At 36.5% G+C, this 17500-nt stretch overlaps 1 pseudogene; it reads right to left on the bottom strand.

Annotated features, from left to right (window-relative positions):
* The window catches only part of LOC137654914 (irregular chiasm C-roughest protein-like), a 207321-nt pseudogene that overhangs the window by 57319 nt on the left and 132502 nt on the right, over positions 1–17500 (bottom strand).

Genomic DNA, 17500 nt, shown 5'->3' with positions numbered 1-17500 from the left:
GCGTCAAGAAAAAGAAAGAAAAAAAAGCTAGGGAAAATGCGTCCAATAAAGAAAAAAAAGAAAAGAAAAAAAGCTAGGGAAAATGCGTCAAAAAAAAAAAAAAAAAAAAAAAAAAAAAAAAAAAAAAAGCTAGGGAAAAATGTGTTCAGTGGAAGGTTATTTTGGTAAAACATGAGATAATTATTCATTTCTTTTCCTTTTTCTTCGTTCTTCCCATTGATAAATGAGGAGAAACTATAAATAGATTTTTGTAGCGTCATCATGTATCAAATTCTGTTTCATCAGTTATTCGGGATTGGCGAACCTTCAACAGATTTTGCCAGTTAGCATTCACAAACCTTAAACAGATTTTAAGTTAGCATTGGTAAACCTTAAACAAATTTTGTCTGTTAGCATTGACAATCCTTAAATAGATTTTTCCATATAGCATTGAAAAACCTTAAATAGATTTTGCCCGTTAGCATTGACAAACCTTAAACAAATTTTGTCAGTTAGCATTCACAAACCTTAAATACATTTTGCCAGTTAGCATTGACAAACCTTCAACAGATTTTACCAGTTAACATTGACAAACCTTAAACAGATTTTGCCTGTTAGCATTGACAAATCTTAAACAGATTTTACCGGTTAGTATTGTCAAACCTTAAACAGATTTTGCCAGTTAGCATTGACAAACCTTCAACAGATTTTGACAGTTAGTATTGACAAACCTTCAACAGATTTTGCCTGTTAGCATTAAAAACCTTCAACAGATTTTGTCTGTTAGATTTAAAAACCTTCAACAGATTTTTACAGTTAGCATTAAAAACCTTCAACAGATTTTGTCTGTTAGCATTAAAAACCTTCAACAGATTTGACAGTTAGTATTGACAAACCTTCAACAGATTTTGTCTGTTAGCATTAAAAACCTTCAACAGATTTTGGCAGTTAGCATTGACAAATCTTAAACAGATTTTGCCAGTTAGCATTCACAAACCTTAAACAGATTTTGCCAGTTAGCATTCACAAACCTTAAACAGATTTTGCCAGTTAGCATTCACAAACCTTAAACAGATTTTGCCAGTTAGCATTCACAAACTTTAAACAGATTTTGCCAGTTAGCATTCACAAACCTTAAACAGATTTTGCCAGTTAGCATTCACAAACCTTAAACAGATTTTGCCAGTTAGCATTCACAAACCTTAAACAGATTTTGCCAGTTAGCATTCACAAACTTTAAACTGATTTTGTTAGTTACCACTGACAAACTGATAAACCTTAAAAACCAATTTTGTCAGTTAGCATTCACAAACCTTAAATAAATTTTGCCAGTTAGCATAGATAAACCTTTAACAGATGTTGCCAGTTAGCATTGAGAAAACTTTAAACAGATTTTAAGTTAGCATTGGCAAACCTGAAACATATTTTGCCCGTTAGCATTGATATTCCTTAAATAGATTTTGACAGTTAGCATTGACAAACCTTCAACAGATTTTACCAGTTAGCATTGACAAACCTTCAACAGATTTTGCCAGTTAACATTGACAAACCTGAAAAAGATTTCGTCAGCATTAAATAACTTTAAACAGATTTGCCAGTTAGCACTGACAAACTTTAAACAGAGTTTGCCAGTTAGCACTGACAATCCTTAAATTGATTTTACCAGCTAGCATACGTCTGTTGAAAGTGTATCAGCTGGAAACACTTATCATAATAACCTAAAAAAAAGAAAAAAAAAAAAGTCACATACCTCAGGGGGCGGCCTCCCCCCTCGACTCTCACACTCGAGGGTCACCGTCATGCCAGCCGTGGTCCGCAGCACTGGAGGATTGACCTTCGGAGGCTCCGGGGGAATATAAACTGTAAGGCGAGCCACGCTTGACCTGATGGCTGGCACTCCCGAGCCAGCAGATACCTGGCACTGGTAGAGGGCGTCATCTTCGATGAGCACGGGCTGGATCCTGAGGCTGTAGTCTCCTAGGGGTAAATGGAGAGAGATGAACTGGAATTAGATATTTATTATTACTATTATTATTATTATTAGTAGTAGTAGTAGTAGTAGTAGTATCATTATTATTATTTTTATTATTATTATTATTATTAGTAGTAGTAGTAGTAATAGTAGTAGTAGTAGTATTTTCATTATTATTATTTTTATTATTATTATTATTAGTAGTAGTAGTAGTATCATTACCATTATTATTATTATTATTATTACTAGCTAAGCTACAACCCTAGTTAGAAAAGCAAGATGCTATGAGACAAAGGGCTCCAACAGCGAAAAATAGCCCAGTGAGGAAAGGAAATAAGGAAGGAAATAGTATTATTATTATTATTATTATTATTATTATTAGTGTTATTATAATTACTTGGTAAGCTACAACCCTAGTTCGAAAAGCAAGATGCTATAATCCCAAGGGCTCCAACAGGGAAAAATAGCCCAGTGAGGAAAGGAAATAAGGAAGGAAATAGTATTATTATTATCATTATTATTACTATTATTATTATTATTATCATTATTTTCACTATTATTATTATTACTAGCTAAGCTACAACCCTAGTTAGAAAATCAAGATGCTATAAGACAACGGGCCCCAACAGGGAAAAATAGCCCAGAGAGGAAAGGAAGTAAATAGTATCATTATTATTGTTATTATCATCATTATTATTATTTTTACTATTATTATTATTACTAGCTAAGCTACAACCCTAGTTAGAAAAGCAAGATGCTATGAGACAAAGGGCTCCAACAGGGAAAAATAGCCCAGTGAGGAAAGGAAATAAGGAAGTAAATAGTATCATTATTATTGTTATTATCATTATTATTTTACTATTATTATTATTACTAGTTAAGCTACAACCCTAGCTAGAAAAGCAAGATGTTATAAGCCCAAGGGCTCCAACAGGGAAAAATAGCCCAGTGAGGAAAGGAAATAAGGAAGGAAATAGTATTATTATTATTATCATTATTATTTTCACTATTATTATTATTACTAGCTAAGCTACAACCCTAGTTAGAAAAGCAAGATGCTATAAGCCCAAGGGCTCCAACAGGGAAAAATAGCCCAGTGAGGAAAGGAAATAGTATTATTATTATCATTATTATTACTATTATTATTATTATTATTATTATCATCATTTTCACTATTATTATTATTAATATCTAATTTACAACCCTAGTTGGAAAAGAAAGATGCTATAAGCATTAAAGAAAGGTTATGGAAAACTTAATTTCTAATGAAGAGATTCAATAACACTTATAATAACACCGAACATTTCCTAAAATATTAATACCACGTAAAAAAAAAAAAAAAAAATATACGCTATATTCTTATAAAGAGAGATTAGTTCACCAAACATTCAACTGGGCTCCACAAGGCACTAGAAGAGTTGCAAGACCCAGACCTACATGGCTGAGGACTATGAAGCCCGAAGTAGATGATGAATGGAAAAGTATTGAATTAAAAGCTCAAGATAGAGACGACTGGCGAAATCTAACCGAGGCCCTTTGCGTCAATAGGCTTAGGAGATGATGATGATGATGATGATTTTGCTTTTATCTTTAGATGATGAATGGAAAAGTATTGAATTAAAAGCTCAAGATAGAGACGACTGGGGAAATCTAACCGAGGCCCTTTGCGTCAATAGGCTTAGGAGATGATGATGATGATGATGATTTTGCTTTTATCTTTAGATGATGAATGGAAAAGTATTGAATTAAAAGCTCAAAATAGAGACGACTGGCGAAATCTAACCGAGGCCCTTTGCGTCAATAGGCTTAGGAGATGATGATGATGATGATGATTTTGTTTTTATCTTTAGATGATGAATGAAAAAGTATTGAATTAAAAGCTCAAGATAGAGACGACTGGCGAAATCTAACCGAGGCCCTTTGCGTCAATAGGCTTAGGAGATGATGATGATGATGATGATTTTGCTTTTATCTTTAGATGATGAATGAAAAAGTATTGAATTAAAAGCTCAAGATAGAGACGACTGGCGAAATCTAACCGAGGCCCTTTGCGTCAATAGGCTTAGGAGATGATGATGATGATGATGATTTTGCTTTTATCTTTAGATGATGAATGGAAAAGTATTGAATTGAAAGCTCAAGATAGAGACGACTGGGGAAATCTAACCGAGGCCCTTTGCGTCAATAGGCTTAGGAGATGATGATGATGATGATGATTTTGCTTTTATCTTTAGATGATGAATGGAAAAGTACTGAATTAAAAGCTCAAGATAGAGACGACTGGGGAAATCTAACCGAAACCCATTGCGTCAATAGGCTTAGGAGATGATAATGATGATGATGATTTTGCTTTTATCTTTAGATGATGAATGGAAAAGTATTGAATTGAAAGCTCAAGATAGAGACGACTGGCGAAATCTAACCGAGGCCCTTTGCGTCAATAGGCTTAGGAGATGATGATGATGATTTTGCTTTTATCTTTAGATGATGAATGGAAAAGTATTGAATTGAAAGCTCAAGATAGAGACGACTGGTGAAATCTAACCGAGGCCCTTTGCGTCAATAGGCTTAGGAGATGATGATGATGATGATGATGATTTTGCTTTTATCTTTAGATGATGAATGGAAAAGTATTGAATTAAAAGCTCAAGATAGAGACGACTGGCGAAATCTAACCGAGGCCCTTTGTGTCAATAGGCTTAGGAGATGATGATGATGATGATGATTTTGCTTTTATCTTTAGATGAGGAATGGAGAAGTATTGAATTAAAAGCTCAAGATAGAGAGGACTGGGGAAATCTAACCGAGGCCCTTTGCGTCAATAGGCTTAGGAGATGATGATGATGATGATTTTGCTTTTATCTTTAGATGATGAATGGAAAAGTATTGAATTAAAAGCTCAAGATAGAGACGACTGGCGAAATCTAACCGAGGCCCCTTGCGTCAATAGGCTTAGGAGATGATGATGATGATGATGATTTTGCTTTTATCTTTAGATGATGAATGGAAAAGTATTGAATTAAAAGCTCAAGATAGAGACAACTGGGGAAATCTAACCGAGGCCCTTTGCGTCAATAGGCTTAGGAGATGATGATGATGATTTTGCTTTTATCTTTAGATGATGAATGGAAAAGTATTGAATTAAAAGCTCAAGATAGAGACGACTGGCGAAATCTAACCGAGGCCCTTTGCGTCAATAGGCTTAGGAGATGATGATGATGATGATGATTTTGCTTTTATCTTTAGATGATGAATGGAAAAGTATTGAATTAAAAGCTCAAGATAGAGACGACTGGCGAAATCTAACCGAGGCCCTTTGCGTCAATAGGCTTAGGAGATGATGATGATGATGATGATTTTGCTTTTATCTTTAGATGATGAATGGAAAAGTATTGAATTAAAAGCTCAAGATAGAGACGACTGGCGAAATCTAACCGAGGCCCTTTGCGTCAATAGGCTTAGGAGATGATGATGATGATGATGATTTTGCTTTTATCTTTAGATGATGAATGGAAAAGTATTGAATTAAAAGCTCAAGATAGAGACGACTGGCGAAATCTAACCGAGGCCCTTTGCGTCAATAGGATTAGGAGATGATGATGATGATGATGATTTTGCTTTTATCTTTAGATGATGGATGGAAAAGTATTGAATTAAAAGCTCAAGATAGAGACGACTGGCGAAATCTAACCGAGGCCCTTTGCGTCAATAGGCTTAGGAGATGATGATGATGATGATGATTTTGCTTTTATCTTTAGATGATGAATGGAAAAGTATTGAATTAAAAGCTCAAGATAGAGGCGACTGGCGAAATCTAACCGAGGCCCTTTGCGTCAATAGGCATAGGAGGAGATGATGATGATGATGATGATTTTGCTTTTATCTTTAGATGATGAATGGAAAAGTATTGAATTAAAAGCTCAAGATAGATTCAACTGGGGAAATCTAACCGAGGCCCTTTGCGTCAATAGGCTTAGGAGATGATGATGATGATGATGATTTTGCTTTTATCTTTAGATGATGAATGGAGAAGTATTGAATTAAAAGCTCAAGATAGAGACGACTGGCGAAATCTAACCGAGGCCCTTTGCGTCAATAGGCTTAGGAGATGATGATGATGATTTTGCTTTTATCTTTAGATGATGAATGGAAAAGTATTGAATTAAAAGCTCAAGATAGAGACGACTGGCGAAATCTAACCGAGGCCCTTTGCGTCAATAGGCTTAGGAGATGATGATGATGATGATGATTTTGCTTTTATCTTTAGATGATGAATGGAAAAGTATTGAATTAAAAGCTCAAGATAGAGACGACTGGCGAAATCTAACCGAGGCCCTTTGCGTCAATAGGCTTAGGAGATGATGATGATGATGATGATTTTGCTTTTATCTTTAGATGATGAATGGAAAAGTATTGAATTAAAAGCTCAAGATAGAGGCGACTGGCGAAATCTAACCGAGGCCCTTTGCGTCAATAGGCATAGGAGGAGATGATGATGATGATGATGATTTTGCTTTTATCTTTAGATGATGAATGGAAAAGTATTGAATTAAAAGCTCAAGATAGATTCAACTGGGGAAATCTAACCGAGGCCCTTTGCGTCAATAGGCTTAGGAGATGATGATGATGATGATGATTTTGCTTTTATCTTTAGATGATGAATGGAGAAGTATTGAATTAAAAGCTCAAGATAGAGACGACTGGCGAAATCTAACCGAGGCCCTTTGCGTCAATAGGCTTAGGAGATGATGATGATGATTTTGCTTTTATCTTTAGATGATGAATGGAAAAGTATTGAATTAAAAGCTCAAGATAGAGACGACTGGCGAAATCTAACCGAGGCCCTTTGCGTCAATAGGCTTAGGAGATGATGATGATGATGATGATTTTGCTTTTATCTTTAGATGATGAATGGAAAAGTATTGAATTAAAAGCTCAAGATAGAGACGACTGGCGAAATCTAACCGAGGCCCTTTGCGTCAATAGGCTTAGGAGATGATGATGATGATGATGATTTTGCTTTTATCTTTAGATGATGAATGGAAAAGTATTGAATTAAAAGCTCAAGATAGAGACGACTGGCGAAATCTAACAGAGGCGTAGGAGATGATGATGATGATGATGATTTTGCTTTTATCTTTAGATGATGAATGGAAAAGTATTGAATTAAAAGCTCAAGATAGAGACGACTGGGGAAATCTAACCGAGGCCCTTTGCGTCAATAGGCTTAGGAGATGATGATGATGATGATGATTTTGCTTTTATCTTTAGATGATGAATGGAAAAGTATTGAATTAAAAGCTCAAGATAGAGACGACTGGCGAAATCTAACAGAGGCGTAGGAGATGATGATGATGATGATGATTTTGCTTTTATCTTTAGATGATGAATGGAAAAGTATTGAATTAAAAGCTCAAGATAGAGACGACTGGCGAAATCTAACCGAGGCCCTTTGCGTCAATAGGCTTAGGAGATGATGATGATGATTTTGCTTTTATCTTTAGATGATGAATGAAAAAGTATTGAATTGAAAGCTCAAGATAGAGACGACTGGTGAAATCTAACCGAGGCCCTTTGCGTCAATAGGCTTAGGAGATGATGATGATGATGATGATGATTTTGCTTTTATCTTTAGATGATGAATGGAAAAGTATTGAATTAAAAGCTCAAGATAGAGACGACTGGCGAAATCTAACCGAGGCCCTTTGCGTCAATAGGCTTAGGAGATGATGATGATGATGATGATTTTGCTTTTATCTTTAGATGAGGAATGGAGAAGTATTGAATTAAAAGCTCAAGATAGAGAGGACTGGGGAAATCTAACCGAGGCCCTTTGCGTCAATAGGCTTAGGAGATGATGATGATGATGATTTTGCTTTTATCTTTAGATGATGAATGGAAAAGTATTGAATTAAAAGCTCAAGATAGAGACGACTGGCGAAATCTAACCGAGGCCCCTTGCGTCAATAGGCTTAGGAGATGATGATGATGATTTTGCTTTTATCTTTAGATGATGAATGGAAAAGTATTGAATTAAAAGCTCAAGATAGAGACAACTGGGGAAATCTAACCGAGGCCCTTTGCGTCAATAGGCTTAGGAGATGATGATGATGATTTTGCTTTTATCTTTAGATGATGAATGGAAAAGTATTGAATTAAAAGCTCAAGATAGAGACGACTGGCGAAATCTAACCGAGGCCCTTTGCGTCAATAGGCTTAGGAGATGATGATGATGATGATGATTTTGCTTTTATCTTTAGATGATGAATGGAAAAGTATTGAATTAAAAGCTCAAGATAGAGACGACTGGCGAAATCTAACCGAGGCCCTTTGCGTCAATAGGCTTAGGAGATGATGATGATGATGATGATTTTGCTTTTATCTTTAGATGATGAATGGAAAAGTATTGAATTAAAAGCTCAAGATAGAGACGACTGGCGAAATCTAACCGAGGCCCTTTGCGTCAATAGGCTTAGGAGATGATGATGATGATGATGATTTTGCTTTTATCTTTAGATGATGAATGGAAAAGTATTGAATTAAAAGCTCAAGATAGAGACGACTGGCGAAATCTAACCGAGGCCCTTTGCGTCAATAGGCTTAGGAGATGATGATGATGATGATGATTTTGCTTTTATCTTTAGATGATGAATGGAAAAGTATTGAATTAAAAGCTCAAGATAGAGACGACTGGCGAAATCTAACCGAGGCCCTTTGCGTCAATAGGATTAGGAGATGATGATGATGATGATGATTTTGCTTTTATCTTTAGATGATGAATGGAAAAGTATTGAATTAAAAGCTCAAGATAAGAGACGACTGGCGAAATCTAACCGAGGCCCTTTGCGTCAATAGGCTTAGGAGATGATGATGATGATGATGATTTTGCTTTTATCTTTAGATGATGAATGGAAAAGTATTGAATTAAAAGCTCAAGATAGAGGCGACTGGCGAAATCTAACCGAGGCCCTTTGCGTCAATAGGCATAGGAGGAGATGATGATGATGATGATGATTTTGCTTTTATCTTTAGATGATGAATGGAAAAGTATTGAATTAAAAGCTCAAGATAGATTCAACTGGGGAAATCTAACCGAGGCCCTTTGCGTCAATAGGCTTAGGAGATGATGATGATGATGATGATTTTGCTTTTATCTTTAGATGATGAATGGAGAAGTATTGAATTAAAAGCTCAAGATAGAGACGACTGGCGAAATCTAACCGAGGCCCTTTGCGTCAATAGGCTTAGGAGATGATGATGATGATTTTGCTTTTATCTTTAGATGATGAATGGAAAAGTATTGAATTAAAAGCTCAAGATAGAGACGACTGGCGAAATCTAACCGAGGCCCTTTGCGTCAATAGGCTTAGGAGATGATGATGATGATGATGATTTTGCTTTTATCTTTAGATGATGAATGGAAAAGTATTGAATTAAAAGCTCAAGATAGAGACGACTGGCGAAATCTAACCGAGGCCCTTTGCGTCAATAGGCTTAGGAGATGATGATGATGATGATGATTTTGCTTTTATCTTTAGATGATGAATGGAAAAGTATTGAATTAAAAGCTCAAGATAGAGGCGACTGGCGAAATCTAACCGAGGCCCTTTGCGTCAATAGGCTTAGGAGATGATGATGATGATGATGATTTTGCTTTTATCTTTAGATGATGAATGGAAAAGTATTGAATTAAAAGCTCAAGATAGATTCAACTGGGGAAATCTAACCGAGGCCCTTTGCGTCAATAGGCTTAGGAGATGATGATGATGATGATGATTTTGCTTTTATCTTTAGATGAGGAATGGAGAAGTATTGAATTAAAAGCTCAAGATAGAGAGGACTGGGGAAATCTAACCGAGGCCCTTTGCGTCAATAGGCTTAGGAGATGATGATGATGATGATTTTGCTTTTATCTTTAGATGATGAATGGAAAAGTATTGAATTAAAAGCTCAAGATAGAGACGACTGGCGAAATCTAACCGAGGCCCCTTGCGTCAATAGGCTTAGGAGATGATGATGATGATGATGATTTTGCTTTTATCTTTAGATGATGAATGGAAAAGTATTGAATTAAAAGCTCAAGATAGAGACAACTGGGGAAATCTAACCGAGGCCCTTTGCGTCAATAGGCTTAGGAGATGATGATGATGATTTTGCTTTTATCTTTAGATGATGAATGGAAAAGTATTGAATTAAAAGCTCAAGATAGAGACGACTGGCGAAATCTAACCGAGGCCCTTTGCGTCAATAGGCTTAGGAGATGATGATGATGATGATGATTTTGCTTTTATCTTTAGATGATGAATGGAAAAGTATTGAATTAAAAGCTCAAGATAGAGACGACTGGCGAAATCTAACCGAGGCCCTTTGCGTCAATAGGCTTAGGAGATGATGATGATGATGATGATTTTGCTTTTATCTTTAGATGATGAATGGAAAAGTATTGAATTAAAAGCTCAAGATAGAGACGACTGGCGAAATCTAACCGAGGCCCTTTGCGTCAATAGGCTTAGGAGATGATGATGATGATGATGATTTTGCTTTTATCTTTAGATGATGAATGGAAAAGTATTGAATTAAAAGCTCAAGATAGAGACGACTGGCGAAATCTAACCGAGGCCCTTTGCGTCAATAGGATTAGGAGATGATGATGATGATGATGATTTTGCTTTTATCTTTAGATGATGAATGGAAAAGTATTGAATTAAAAGCTCAAGATAGAGACGACTGGCGAAATCTAACCGAGGCCCTTTGCGTCAATAGGCTTAGGAGATGATGATGATGATGATGATTTTGCTTTTATCTTTAGATGATGAATGGAAAAGTATTGAATTAAAAGCTCAAGATAGAGGCGACTGGCGAAATCTAACCGAGGCCCTTTGCGTCAATAGGCATAGGAGGAGATGATGATGATGATGATGATTTTGCTTTTATCTTTAGATGATGAATGGAAAAGTATTGAATTAAAAGCTCAAGATAGATTCAACTGGGGAAATCTAACCGAGGCCCTTTGCGTCAATAGGCTTAGGAGATGATGATGATGATGATGATTTTGCTTTTATCTTTAGATGATGAATGGAGAAGTATTGAATTAAAAGCTCAAGATAGAGACGACTGGCGAAATCTAACCGAGGCCCTTTGCGTCAATAGGCTTAGGAGATGATGATGATGATTTTGCTTTTATCTTTAGATGATGAATGGAAAAGTATTGAATTAAAAGCTCAAGATAGAGACGACTGGCGAAATCTAACCGAGGCCCTTTGCGTCAATAGGCTTAGGAGATGATGATGATGATGATGATTTTGCTTTTATCTTTAGATGATGAATGGAAAAGTATTGAATTAAAAGCTCAAGATAGAGACGACTGGCGAAATCTAACCGAGGCCCTTTGCGTCAATAGGCTTAGGAGATGATGATGATGATGATGATTTTGCTTTTATCTTTAGATGATGAATGGAAAAGTATTGAATTAAAAGCTCAAGATAGAGGCGACTGGCGAAATCTAACCGAGGCCCTTTGCGTCAATAGGCATAGGAGGAGATGATGATGATGATGATGATTTTGCTTTTATCTTTAGATGATGAATGGAAAAGTATTGAATTAAAAGCTCAAGATAGATTCAACTGGGGAAATCTAACCGAGGCCCTTTGCGTCAATAGGCTTAGGAGATGATGATGATGATGATGATTTTGCTTTTATCTTTAGATGATGAATGGAGAAGTATTGAATTAAAAGCTCAAGATAGAGACGACTGGCGAAATCTAACCGAGGCCCTTTGCGTCAATAGGCTTAGGAGATGATGATGATGATTTTGCTTTTATCTTTAGATGATGAATGGAAAAGTATTGAATTAAAAGCTCAAGATAGAGACGACTGGCGAAATCTAACCGAGGCCCTTTGCGTCAATAGGCTTAGGAGATGATGATGATGATGATGATTTTGCTTTTATCTTTAGATGATGAATGGAAAAGTATTGAATTAAAAGCTCAAGATAGAGACGACTGGCGAAATCTAACCGAGGCCCTTTGCGTCAATAGGCTTAGGAGATGATGATGATGATGATGATTTTGCTTTTATCTTTAGATGATGAATGGAAAAGTATTGAATTAAAAGCTCAAGATAGAGACGACTGGCGAAATCTAACAGAGGCGTAGGAGATGATGATGATGATGATGATTTTGCTTTTATCTTTAGATGATGAATGGAAAAGTATTGAATTAAAAGCTCAAGATAGAGACGACTGGGGAAATCTAACCGAGGCCCTTTGCGTCAATAGGCTTAGGAGATGATGATGATGATGATGATTTTGCTTTTATCTTTAGATGATGAATGGAAAAGTATTGAATTAAAAGCTCAAGATAGAGACGACTGGCGAAATCTAACAGAGGCGTAGGAGATGATGATGATGATGATGATTTTGCTTTTATCTTTAGATGATGAATGGAAAAGTATTGAATTAAAAGCTCAAGATAGAGACGACTGGCGAAATCTAACCGAGGCCCTTTGCGTCAATAGGCTTAGGAGATGATGATGATGATTTTGCTTTTATCTTTAGATGATGAATGAAAAAGTATTGAATTGAAAGCTCAAGATAGAGACGACTGGTGAAATCTAACCGAGGCCCTTTGCGTCAATAGGCTTAGGAGATGATGATGATGATGATGATGATTTTGCTTTTATCTTTAGATGATGAATGGAAAAGTATTGAATTAAAAGCTCAAGATAGAGACGACTGGCGAAATCTAACCGAGGCCCTTTGCGTCAATAGGCTTAGGAGATGATGATGATGATGATGATTTTGCTTTTATCTTTAGATGAGGAATGGAGAAGTATTGAATTAAAAGCTCAAGATAGAGAGGACTGGGGAAATCTAACCGAGGCCCTTTGCGTCAATAGGCTTAGGAGATGATGATGATGATGATTTTGCTTTTATCTTTAGATGATGAATGGAAAAGTATTGAATTAAAAGCTCAAGATAGAGACGACTGGCGAAATCTAACCGAGGCCCCTTGCGTCAATAGGCTTAGGAGATGATGATGATGATGATGATTTTGCTTTTATCTTTAGATGATGAATGGAAAAGTATTGAATTAAAAGCTCAAGATAGAGACAACTGGGGAAATCTAACCGAGGCCCTTTGCGTCAATAGGCTTAGGAGATGATGATGATGATTTTGCTTTTATCTTTAGATGATGAATGGAAAAGTATTGAATTAAAAGCTCAAGATAGAGACGACTGGCGAAATCTAACCGAGGCCCTTTGCGTCAATAGGCTTAGGAGATGATGATGATGATGATGATTTTGCTTTTATCTTTAGATGATGAATGGAAAAGTATTGAATTAAAAGCTCAAGATAGAGACGACTGGCGAAATCTAACCGAGGCCCTTTGCGTCAATAGGCTTAGGAGATGATGATGATGATGATGATTTTGCTTTTATCTTTAGATGATGAATGGAAAAGTATTGAATTAAAAGCTCAAGATAGAGACGACTGGCGAAATCTAACCGAGGCCCTTTGCGTCAATAGGCTTAGGAGATGATGATGATGATGATGATTTTGCTTTTATCTTTAGATGATGAATGGAAAAGTATTGAATTAAAAGCTCAAGATAGAGACGACTGGCGAAATCTAACCGAGGCCCTTTGCGTCAATAGGCTTAGGAGATGATGATGATGATGATGATTTTGCTTTTATCTTTAGATGATGAATGGAAAAGTATTGAATTAAAAGCTCAAGATAGAGACGACTGGCGAAATCTAACCGAGGCCCTTTGCGTCAATAGGATTAGGAGATGATGATGATGATGATGATTTTGCTTTTATCTTTAGATGATGAATGGAAAAGTATTGAATTAAAAGCTCAAGATAAGAGACGACTGGCGAAATCTAACCGAGGCCCTTTGCGTCAATAGGCTTAGGAGATGATGATGATGATGATGATTTTGCTTTTATCTTTAGATGATGAATGGAAAAGTATTGAATTAAAAGCTCAAGATAGAGGCGACTGGCGAAATCTAACCGAGGCCCTTTGCGTCAATAGGCATAGGAGGAGATGATGATGATGATGATGATTTTGCTTTTATCTTTAGATGATGAATGGAAAAGTATTGAATTAAAAGCTCAAGATAGATTCAACTGGGGAAATCTAACCGAGGCCCTTTGCGTCAATAGGCTTAGGAGATGATGATGATGATGATGATTTTGCTTTTATCTTTAGATGATGAATGGAGAAGTATTGAATTAAAAGCTCAAGATAGAGACGACTGGCGAAATCTAACCGAGGCCCTTTGCGTCAATAGGCTTAGGAGATGATGATGATGATTTTGCTTTTATCTTTAGATGATGAATGGAAAAGTATTGAATTAAAAGCTCAAGATAGAGACGACTGGCGAAATCTAACCGAGGCCCTTTGCGTCAATAGGCTTAGGAGATGATGATGATGATGATGATTTTGCTTTTATCTTTAGATGATGAATGGAAAAGTATTGAATTAAAAGCTCAAGATAGAGACGACTGGCGAAATCTAACCGAGGCCCTTTGCGTCAATAGGCTTAGGAGATGATGATGATGATGATGATTTTGCTTTTATCTTTAGATGATGAATGGAAAAGTATTGAATTAAAAGCTCAAGATAGAGGCGACTGGCGAAATCTAACCGAGGCCCTTTGCGTCAATAGGCATAGGAGGAGATGATGATGATGATGATGATTTTGCTTTTATCTTTAGATGATGAATGGAAAAGTATTGAATTAAAAGCTCAAGATAGATTCAACTGGGGAAATCTAACCGAGGCCCTTTGCGTCAATAGGCTTAGGAGATGATGATGATGATGATGATTTTGCTTTTATCTTTAGATGATGAATGGAGAAGTATTGAATTAAAAGCTCAAGATAGAGACGACTGGCGAAATCTAACCGAGGCCCTTTGCGTCAAAAGGCTTAGGAGATGATGATGATGATTTTGCTTTTATCTTTAGATGATGAATGGAAAAGTATTGAATTAAAAGCTCAAGATAGAGACGACTGGCGAAATCTAACCGAGGCCCTTTGCGTCAATAGGCTTAGGAGATGATGATGATGATGATGATTTTGCTTTTATCTTTAGATGATGAATGGAAAAGTATTGAATTAAAAGCTCAAGATAGAGACGACTGGCGAAATCTAACCGAGGCCCTTTGCGTCAATAGGCTTAGGAGATGATGATGATAATGATGATTTTGCTTTTATCTTTAGATGATGAATGGAAAAGTATTGAATTAAAAGCTCAAGATAGAGACGACTGGCGAAATCTAACAGAGGCGTAGGAGATGATGATGATGATGATGATTTTGCTTTTATCTTTAGATGATGAATGGAAAAGTATTGAATTAAAAGCTCAAGATAGAGACGACAGGGGAAATCTAACCGAGGCCCTTTGCGTCAATAGGCTTAGGAGATGATGATGATGATGATGATTTTGCTTTTATCTTTAGATGATGAATGGAAAAGTATTGAATTAAAAGCTCAAGATAGAGACGACTGGCGAAATCTAACAGAGGCGTAGGAGATGATGATGATGATGATGATTTTGCTTTTATCTTTAGATGATGAATGGAAAAGTATTGAATTAAAAGCTCAAGATAGAGACGACTGGGGAAATCTAACCGAGGCCCTTTGCGTCAATAGGCTTAGGAGATGATGATGATGATGATGATTTTGCTTTTATCTTTAGATGATGAATGGAAAAGTATTGAATTAAAAGCTCAAGATAGAGACGACTGGGGAAATCTAACCGAGGCCCTTTGCGTCAATAGGCTTAGGAGATGATGATGATGATGATGATTTTGCTTTTATCTTTAGATGATGAATGGAAAAGTATTGAATTAAAAGCTCAAGATAGAGACGACTGGGGAAATCTAACCGAGGCCCTTTGCGTCAATAGGCTTAGGAGATGATGATGATAATGATGATTTTGCTTTTATCTTTAGATGATGAATGGAAAAGTATTGAATTAAAAGCTCAAGATAGAGACGACTGGCGAAATATAACAGAGGCGTGGGAGATGATGATGATGATGATGATTTTGCTTTTATCTTTAGATGATGAATGGAAAAGTATTGAATTAAAAGCTCAAGATAGAGACGACTGGCGAAATCTAACAGAGGCGTAGGAGATGATGATGATAATGATGATTTTGCTTTTATCTTTAGATGATGAATGGAAAAGTATTGAATTAAAAGCTCAAGATAGAGACGACTGGCGAAATCTAACAGAGGCGTAGGAGATGATGATGATAATGATGATTTTGCTTTTATCTTTAGATGATGAATGGAAAAGTATTGAATTGAAAGCTCAAGATAGAGACGACTGGCGAAATCTAACCGAGGCCCTTTGCGTCAATAGGCTTAGGAGATGATGATGATGATGATGATTTTGCTTTTATCTTTAGATGATGAATGGAAAAGTATTGAATTGAAAGCTCAAGATAGAGACGACTGGCGAAATGTAACCGAGGCCCTTTGCGTCAATAGGCTTAGGAGATGATGATGATGATGGATGATTTTGCTTTTATCTTTAGATGATGAATGGAAAAGTATTGAATTAAAAGCTCAAGATAGAGACGACTGGTGAAATCTAACCGAGGCCCTTTGCGTCAATAGGCTTAGGAGATGATGATGGTGATGATGATTTTGCTTTTATCTTTAGATGATGAATGGAAAAGTATTGAATTAAAAGCTCAAGATAGAGACGACTGGCGAAATCTAACCGAGGCCCTTTGCGTCAATAGGCGTAGGAGATGATAATGATGATGATAACATTCAACTGGGCTCCAAAAGGCACTAGAAGAGTTGGAAGGCCCCAGACCTTCATGGCTGAGGACTATGAAGCCCGAAGTAGATGATGAGTGGAAAAGTATTGAATTAAAAGCTCAAGATAGAGACGACTGGCGAAATCTAACCGAGGCCCTTTGCGTCAATAGGCTTAGGAGATGATGATGATGATGATGATTTTGCTTTTATCTTTAGATGATGAATGGAAAAGTATTGAATTAAAAGCTCAAGATAGAGACGACTGGCGAAATCTAACCGAGGCCCTTTGCGTCAATAGGCTTAGGAGGAGATGATGATGATGATGATGATTTTGCTTTTATCTTTAGATGATGAATGGAAAAGTATTGAATTAAAAGCTCAAGATAGAGACGACTGGCGAAATCTAACCGAGGCCCTTTGCGTCAATAGGCTTAGGAGGAGATGATGATGATGATGATGATTTTGCTTTTATCTTTAGATGATGAATGGAAAAGTATTGAATTAAAAGCTCAAGATAGAGACGACTGGCGAAATCTAACCGAGGCCCTTTGCGTCAATAGGCTTAGGAGGAGATGATGATGATGATGATGATTTTGCTTTTATCTTTAGATGATGAATGGAAAAGTATTGAATTAAAAGCTCAAGATAGAGACGACTGGCGAAATCTAACCGAGGCCCTTTGCGTCAATAGGCTTAGGAGGAGATGATGATGATGATGATGATTTTGCTTTTATCTTTAGATGATGAATGGAAAAGTATTG

Source organism: Palaemon carinicauda, chromosome 16, assembly GCF_036898095.1.
Source record: "Palaemon carinicauda isolate YSFRI2023 chromosome 16, ASM3689809v2, whole genome shotgun sequence".
Lineage (NCBI taxonomy): Eukaryota > Metazoa > Arthropoda > Malacostraca > Decapoda > Palaemonidae > Palaemon > Palaemon carinicauda.
This window is presented reverse-complemented; position numbering and strand designations above follow the sequence as displayed.